This window comes from Solanum pennellii, chromosome 6 (genome assembly GCF_001406875.1).
Source record: "Solanum pennellii chromosome 6, SPENNV200".
NCBI lineage: Eukaryota > Viridiplantae > Streptophyta > Magnoliopsida > Solanales > Solanaceae > Solanum > Solanum pennellii.
In genome coordinates, this window is record NC_028642.1 from 28688567 (window position 1) to 28697948 (window position 9382).

Genomic DNA, 9382 nt, shown 5'->3' on the forward strand with positions numbered 1-9382 from the left:
GAATGACTCTCGCTTTCTTTCGTGGTAAAAGTCTTGATGCTCTTCTACGATTGATCTGTGTTTTTATAGAATCGATCTGTATCCTTATCATATAAGATAAGGAAGTTATAATTGTAGAGAAAGAAGGAGTACTAATTTTGCCTTTTATTGTACAATCCTTTTTCTACACAACTTCCTTACTTAATAAAACATGTTAAAGTTTCCTTATTTGTTTCAACTTGTACTTTCAGCAGCGTGAGCACTTTTACGTTTAATCACTTAATTTCGACGACTTCTTAATTCTGACGGCTGCGGCAATTTTGGCGACTACTGATATTTGCATTTATTGTCTATAATCAAAACACACATGTTGTAAGCTTGTAGAACTATCATATTCCCCCTTCAAACCTGTGTAATGCAATAATATTCTTCCCCCTTTTAACAAATCAAAAAGAGTTCAATAACCACAAAAGAACCAGAAAAAAATCCACAGCACACTATCAAAAACACATCAACATTTTAAGCTCAATCAGTTGATCCACCAAAAAAAAATTATCAACACAAAACAAGATAGCAAAACAGAGTTAAGAATCCACACAACAAAAGAACCAGGTGCATACTGAGTACTATTTAAGTTGAAGATTGGCTAGGCTTGGAAGGATAGGAGGAGGCAGAAGCAAGCATATCAACGACTCTGTCAACCCTTGCATTGTTAACAAGCTGCTGTTGCACCAACTGATCTTTCAGACGATCAATCTCTGCATGGGAAGTGCGAAGTTCAGCACGCAAAGTCTGGTTTTCCAATTCAAGGGTGGCAGTTTTGTTTTCTGCAGCTTTGAGTTCCCTAAGCAATTGAGCAACAGGACCAGATAGACGTGGAGAAGCATTAGAAACCTGCTCCGATTCCATGGGAATGCCACAATCAGCAAGAATTGATTGAGTAAACATGTCTGCGCGAGTCAAAGCCCGTCCTTCCCCCAATGGCACCTCAAACGCAGTAAACACTCTGGTAAGAAGATTACCGAATGCCAATTGATGAGAACCAAGTTGAGGATCAACAATTCGAGCGAAATGTTTGATAATTAGTGTGGGCCAATCAATATGTTCTTTGCATTCAAGAGCATTCATAAGTCCCATGTCCATAAAAGAAGTAATATGGCGATGGTGACCCCTAGGTAATATCCCTTTATACACTATTTCGAATAGAAGCTTATGAACTGGTCCCATGACTCTCTTTAACACGGTCTGAGCCCTAGAGGTGACCCTTCCTTGAGAAAACTTGGCCGGAAGACCAGAGTGCTCATCAAAAACCCAACAATAGTCAGTAATACCCACAGATGGTATGTGTAAAATTTCACCAATCTTAGTTGCATCAAAGATAATCTCTACTCCCTTCACAACAGAAGTTACCACATCCCCTTCCAATATCTTTAAATTTGTTTCATGTTCGTAAATCAGATTAGGTTCAAGAAATAATCGTTCCCACCCCTGGAACCGTAGTAGTCACAAACCTGTTTGACTATGTCCATTGATAGGATATCAGGATGAAAAGTTCTACCCCTAAGCACCATTTTAGTTTGAAAATACTTTTTCTTCCCGATTTTGAAAAATTTGTCCATGTTTCTTTTTGCCAATTTTGATTTAGACTGAGTTGTTTCAGAAGTTTTAACCTCAGAGCAGTCATCAGACTCAGAATCAAGAATCATTAGGGAAACAGACGGACGAATAGGAGACTTACCCAGGCGACGACGCTTCACATTAGATGTCGCAGCACCAGTCAGTTTGACTATATTCACACTTCGAGTCACTGGTTTGCGCAGACAGAATTGTTTAACTGCAATATGTTTGTGTGACCGTCTTGGTTTCTGGGGATGAAGTGTGCTGAGCGGAACATCATCATAGTTTAGTGATTGTGAGGATGGTGGTAGAGGAGAGGTAGACGTGGTTTGGGGAATGGGTTTATGAGACGGAGAAGAAGTGAAGATGTTAGTGGTAGTGGGAATGGGTGTTTCTGTGGGTGTCGGTGACGGTGAGATGGGCTGATTTAAAGTTGGGTTGTCTGACTGTGGGGGTGACGGAGAGGGAGTGAAGGTTCGCAGGTGGGTCGATTTTGAGGAGGCGAGGTGAGGGATGTATCAGTGGAGGGATTTTCTTCCCCCTGAGAAAATGCATCGTCCGATGAGTTTTCATCGTCGGAGTATGCAACAGGAGGATTAACCATGGTGGTGACTGTTTAGAGTTTCTGAAAAAAAATGGAAGAAGAGAAAGAGTTGGTCACCTTTTTGGAAGATGTAGTTTATTGGGAACGGTTAGGGGTGGAGTATTCGAAAGGTTTTAGCAATTATGATGGGTTGTCATTGAAGAGACATGTGAATTGACGGTTTGCATCTTTCTTTTCATACGAGTGACGTATGAGAGAGAAAAAGAAATAGTTACTTTTCAAGTACATATTTCCCATGCTGGTGTAAGGTTGTTTAAGAAGAATAGATTGGACCAGGTTCTGATATTCTTGGTGAATTTAATCGGTCTTGAAAGATGAGTCCTAGCGAGAGTCGATTTTTCTGAAATAGTTCTCTTCCTAGTGCTTTGGTGAAAATATCAGCAACTTGGTCCTCAGTTTTGCAGAATGTCATCACTATGAACCCTTTTTCAACATCATCTCGAAGAAAGTGATGTCTAATATCTATGTGTTTGGTACGTTTGTGTTGAACCGGATTCTTGGCCATATTCATAGCACTGGTATTGTCACAAACGATGGGGATACAACCAGTTTTTATACCAAAATCTTTAAGCTGCTGCTTTATACAAAGAAGTTGGGTACAACACGAAGCAGCTGCCACGTACTCAGCCTCGGCAGTGGATAAGGCGACCTTTTCTAGTTGCCCAGGATATTAAGCATGGTCCTAAGAAGTGTGCCATTCCAGAAGTGCTTTTTCTATCTACCGTATGTCCTGCGTAGTCTGCATCAGCGAATCCCATTAGATTGAATGAGTCTCCGGTTGGATACCAGAGAACCAGGTTCATTGTGCCTTTCAGATATCACAGAATTCTTTTGACAGCCTTTAGATGTGATTCCTTGGGACAAGACTGAAAACATGCACATAGGCCAACACTGAACACAATATCAGGTCTGCTGGCAGTGAGGTATAGGAGTGATCCAATCATCCCTCTGTATTTAGTGTCATTTACTGGTGAACCTGGTTCATATTTATCAAGTTTTGTTGTTGTCTCAATGGGTGTGTCATTTGTCTTAGCTTCATTCATATCGTATTTCTTCAGTAGTTCCTTGATGTATTTTTGTTGATGAATTGATGTACCTGTTGGAGTTTGTTTAATTTGGAGTCCTAAGAAGAAATTTAGTTCTCCCATCATACTCATCTCAAATTCACTATTCATTAGTTGAGCAAACTCCACCCCAAGTGTGTCATTACTTCCTCCAAATATGATATCATCTACATACACTTGAACGATGAATAGATCTTCACCTTGTTTTTCGAAGAAATAATGCATTATCAATTTTGCCTCTTGTGTATCCATGTGTGAGAAGAAAGGTGGACAATCGATCATACCATGCTCTTGGTGCTTGCTTTAGCCCATAAAGTGCTTTGTCTAATTTGTATACGTAATCAGGGTACTTGGTATTTTCAAAACCGGGAGGTTGTTTCACATATACCTCTTCTTGTAGATAACCATTTAAAAAAGGCACTTTTGACGTCCATCTGATAGAGTTTGAATTCCATATGAGCGGCATATGCTATCAATATTCTAATTGCTTCAATTCTTGCCACAGGTGCGAAGGTTTCATCATAGTCTATCCTTTCTTCTTGGTTATACCCCTGTACAACTAACCTGGCTTTGTTGCGTATGATTTGTCCTTGTTCATCAAGCTTATTCCTAAATACCCACCTTGTTCCTATCACTGTTCTGTTTTGAGGTTTTGGGACCAGATTCCATACTATGCTTCGTTCAAACTGATTTATTTCCTCTTGCATAGCACTAATCCAATCGGAGTTTGATAGTGCTTCTTTTATATTTTTTGGCTCAATCAGGGATACATAGGCAGAAAAAGCACACATACTGCGTAATTTGGATCTTGTTGAAATACCTGAATTAAAAGGAGTAAGAATGTTTTGATAAAGGATGTGAGCTTTGATGCTTCCAACTATGAGTTTGGATGTTCGCAGGTTCCTCAGATGCAGTAGGTCCTGTTTTAGTAGTATACTCATCTTCTATTTCAGGTGATTTATGAGAGGATACGCTTTCTTCCTCCCGTATTTTTGGTTCTGATGACGTTGAACAGATGGCTTCATTCTGTTCATCCTCTGAATTACTTTCAATTTCACTATTACTTTCATTAGAGACGACATGAACACTTTCTTCTACACGGTTTGTTCTTTTATTAAGTACCTTGTAGGCTTTGCTTTGTGAAGAATAATCAAGAAAGATTCCTTCATCACTCTTGGCATCAAATTTTTCTATGTTGTCCTTGTCATTGTTGTGTTTAAAGCATACACATCCAAAGGCCCTAAGATGTCCCAAATTTGGTTTTCTCCCTTTTAGTAATTCATATAGTGTTTTGTTTAATACTGATCATGCATCTATTTATGAGATAGCACCCTGTGTTTACTGCTTCAGCCCAATAGGATTTTGGAAGTTTGCTTGAGATCAACATTGTTCTTGCGATATCTTCCAGTGTTCTATTTTTCCGTTCAACTACACCGTTCTGTTGTGGTGTTCTAGGTGCTGAGAAATTATGTTCGATCCCGTTTGAGATACAGAATTGTAGGATTTGTGAATTTTCAAATTCTAGTCCATGATCAGATCGAATGTTGATTATTTCTTTGTTGAATTTCTTCTGGACCAGCTTTGCAAAGATTTCAAACTTAATGAATGTTTCATCCTTTGTTGCAAGAAACAGTATCCATGTGAATCTTGAATAATGATCGATTATTACAAACACATATCTTTTCCTACCTCTGCTTTGTACACGCATTGGTCCACACAAATCCATGTGAAGCAGTTCTAATGGCTTAGTAGTACTGACTGTCAACTTTGGTTTGAATAATGATCTTACCTGTTTTCCTTGAATGCAGGTTCCACATACTTTGTTATTACTGAAACTTTTGGTTGGTAGTCCCCTAACCAGGTCCTTTGATATGAGTTTATTTATTGTTGTCATGCTTATGTGTCCCATTCTGTTGTGCCAGAGCATAGAGCAATCAGAGACTGCACTTAGGCACTTGAGAGTGTTTTCTTTAGACTCCACAATATTTTTTTATACACATTCTTGTGTCTCTTACCTAGTAGAACCAGGTTCCCAGTCACTGAATTTGTCACTCTGCACTCTTTTTCTGTAAATAGTACATTGTTTCCTCTGTCAGATATTTGAGACACGCTGAGTAAATTATGTTGCAGACCATTCACATAGTATACGTTTTCAATTGCATGAGTATCCATAGACCCAACCTTTCTAATTCCCTAAATTTCACCACTTTTTCCATTTCCAAAGGCCACGTTTCCTCCTTTGAAGATTCTGAGTGAGAGAAAGCTATTTTTAACTCCAGTCATGTGTCTGGAACATGCACTATCCAAGTACCATTGCTTTTGCTTCCTTCTCACTGATCCCTGAAGTCAATTTCAGGGGTTTGTTTTTGGTACCCAGATCCACTTTGATTTTTGCTTTAGAAATGGATGAATAAGATTTTTTCTGGCCCATTTGGGAAGAGGTTTGGCTGTAAGGATTTGTTTTTGTTCATTGAATTTGTTATGATGAGGTTTTCTTAGAGAGTTTAGATTATTGTTATGAGCAGTCAATTTTCTTTGACAATCGTAACTTTTATGCCCTACCAGCCCACAGTGCATACATAGACAATCTATGTTGGGATTTTTTACTTGAGGGTTAGTTTTATCAAAACCTATTCAATGTCTTTCAGAAGTATGATTCTTGTGAATGTTATCGAGCAGTATGGAGGACCTGGTCCATCTCATTCCATTCTCTGCTTCAGTTTTAGTCACATGAAACTCTTTGGTTAGCTCTTCATTCTTTTTACTTACTAAATCTAGGTTTTTACTTAGCTCAGTATTTTTGATAATAGGTGATGATTTTGTTTTTCAAGCTTCTTGTTGTCTTCTCTTAATGATGCATAGTCTTCTATTATCAATTCTCTTTTTGAGTTTGTTATTTTATACACATCGATAAGGGTGTAGAGTAAAGATTCTAGCTCCCTTTTTTAGTAAGAGTTTAAATTGTCTTGTATGTGATGAAGACTAACCTTTTCATACATGTCTTCTTCTTCTTTATCCCCTTCAGAATATGATCCAACCATAAGAGCTAATATAGTTTCTTGGGATCTGCAGGTTTCCTTTTCTTCTTTTGTTTCCAAGGCTACTAGAGCAAGAAAGACATATTCATCAGATTGTTCTAGTGCAAGAAGAGATATTTTTTCTGTCTCACCATCATCAGATTCTTCATCAGATGAATTTCCCATTGCTGCGAAGGCTTTCTTCATTGAGAGATCTGCTTCTTGAGTTGTCATTCTTCTGTTTGAAGGAATGAACTTATCTTTCTTAATATCTTTTCCCTTCTCTGAGGTTGCCTTTTACTACTCCAAAGCCCAGAGTGGATAGAATTCGATGAAGTGATCTGGGCTTCCACACTTATGAAAGACTTGATCTTTAGTGTTTTCATTGGATTTCTGAGAACTTTTATTTTGAAATGTTTGTCCTCTTTTCAGCATTCTGGTGAACCTTTTGGTCATAAGAGCAATATTTTCATCCTCGAAGTCATCTGGTGCAGTAGACTTTAGAACCAGGTTCCTTTCCTTTCTCTTGCCTCCGATTTCTTTTTCTTGATTTTTCTTGAGTTCGTATGTAATGAGGTTTCCAATTAACTCGTCTGTGACCAGTGCACCTAGGTTGCGGGCTTCAGTGATAGCCTCGACTTTGCTTTCCCAAGTCTCAGGAAGGACACTCAAGAGTTTCCTTACTGCATTTCCATTGGGAACTATCTCTCCCAAGTAATACATCTCATTGATGATTGAAGTGAACCTGGTATGCATATCTTGTATGGTCTCGCCGTCTGCCATTCTAAACAGTTCATATTATCTATTTAAGTTATCAATTTTGGACTTCTTGACTTGCGTTGTCCCTTCATGAGCTGTTTGTAGTGTTTCCCATATGGCTTTAGCATCTTGACATGATGAGATTCGATTGTATTTGTCTGGTCCTATACCACAGATTTGGATTTTCTTAGCTTTGGCATTGTTCTAGATTGCGAGTTTGTCTACAACATCCCATTCTTTTCTCTCCTTTGGAATTTTGGTGATTCCATCAGTGGCAGTTTTCATAAGTATGGTTGGTCCGTCTAGAATGACTCCCCATAGGTCAGGGTTTTCGCCGATAAGATGATCCATCGTACGATTCTTCCACCATTCATAGTATTTTCCATTGAATAGTGGTGGTCGTGTCTGTGAAGCTCCCTCTTGTGGGGTGGGTGGTGCTGCCATTGAGTCTTTTCAAGGTGTAAATCTTTTATCGAAAAGGCCTGCTCTGATACCAATTGAAGAAACCTTACCCCTAAAACAAGAACCAGGTTCTTGTTAAGTTGGTTATAGCAGAACACAAACACTTTGAAACTAAAACCTTCCTCGATCAAGGAAGGAAAAAATCTCGTTTTATTTATTCAACTTGATGATTTTATGATTACAACTCAATAATCCATAACTTCACCACTACAACAACTCTCGATTAACTATAATAGACTATCTCTACTCTCTAAGAGGCCAAACCCACCTCTTGTTACAAACCTCACCAAAAACTCGACTCTACAAGAAGCCAAACCCACCTCTTGTACAATGAAGCCTAACTAGCGACTTAAACAATGAATCAGAAAAACAATTTACACACTTAAGACTTTCTAACTCAAGAATTTCTTGAACGTTGTAACAATCTTGATCTCACAGGCTTTTACGTGATGAATGACTCTCGCTTTCTTTCGTGGTAGAAGTCTTGATGCTCTTCTACGATTGATTTGTGTTTTTATACAATCGATTTGTATCCTTATCATATAAGATAAGGAAGTTATAATTGTAGAGAAAGAAGGAGTACTAATTTTGCCTTTTATTGTACAATCTTTTTTCTACACAACTTCCTTACTTAATAAAACATGTTAAAGTTTCCTTATTTGTTTCAACTTGTACTTTCAGCAACGTGAGCACTTTTACGTTTAATCACTTAATTCCGACGACTACTTAATTCTGGCGACGCGGCAATTCTGGCGACTACTGATATTTGCATTTATTGTCTATCATCAAAACACACATGTTGTAACCTTGTAGAACTATCACAGCAGATTGCTTACTGCCAAGTTGATGAGATTTTCCTTTCTTCTTGTGCTCATTCACAAGGGAAATGGGCAAATTATTTTCATTCATTATGATATATAATAGTTGCTAGAAAGTCGATCATGTCTCTCTTCTCTAAAGGATTCCAATTTCTCCAAACTAATCAACCTAGTATTGATGAACCATCGAGATCTGGCTGTATTCTCGTTGACGGAAGTTGCTTTGGTTGATCCTTGTGCTTCAATATTTTGCCCTTCCGATCATGCTTCGGCCTACAATTATACATCTTGAGCGTCGTGTAGTGGCGGAGCTACGATTGCCACCTTTGTTCTTCGCCCTTAGGTGAACTGATTTGGGGATTTGGGTTAATATTATTGGGTCATGGGTATTATGTATTTGGACAGATTTCCATATTAGTTCGGGTTGATTATTTTAATTTTGGGCAGAAATTCAACAAATATCATGTGAGTGGTTAGGATCGAGACACGTGTACCACCGTTAACTGAAAGGGTATATATACTCCAAAATTTGGATGGCAAGGATACTAACGTCCTAAAAGTATCACGAAAAATATACACATACCATTTACGAAAGTTTGGGGGTATTTATCTCTTTCCCCTTAAAAATATATGAAAAAGGCTATAAATTGCTATCTTTTGTACATAAATATAATTTAAAAAAATATCATAAAATGTTAATCACTCTTACAATTTAACTTTATAAAAGAAAATCATGACAACTAATAGTGAATATTGAACCAATGGTATAACATTATGGTAAAATAAAAGAGTGGTGGAAATAAATATGGATTCAGACGTGTGACGGCTCCCTTTATATATATTAAGTATTAACCATTCTTTATCACTCTAGGCTTTACTAAAAGCTTCAAACACCTTCCCTTCCTCTTTTGTTTTTGGTGGATTAAGCAACTCATGAATGTTTGTAATTACATGATATCGCAAACTCACACCATAACTCGTTGGATTGATAACAAACCCCAAGGTTAGCTCTGAAATTCATGCCTAATTTCTTTACAGTCTTCATATTTATATATATATATA

At 37.9% G+C, this 9382-nt stretch overlaps 1 protein-coding gene across 1 annotated transcript in view; it reads left to right on the forward strand.

Annotated features, from left to right (window-relative positions):
* Window positions 1-9168: 9168 nt before the first annotated feature.
* Window positions 9169-9382, forward strand: part of LOC107023749 (putative glycerol-3-phosphate transporter 1) — a 4113-nt gene continuing 3899 nt past the window's right edge. The window contains exon 1 of the mRNA XM_015224538.2: window positions 9169-9323. The gene's annotated coding sequence lies outside the window, so the exon portion shown is untranslated. The remainder of the gene's footprint in view (window positions 9324-9382) is intronic.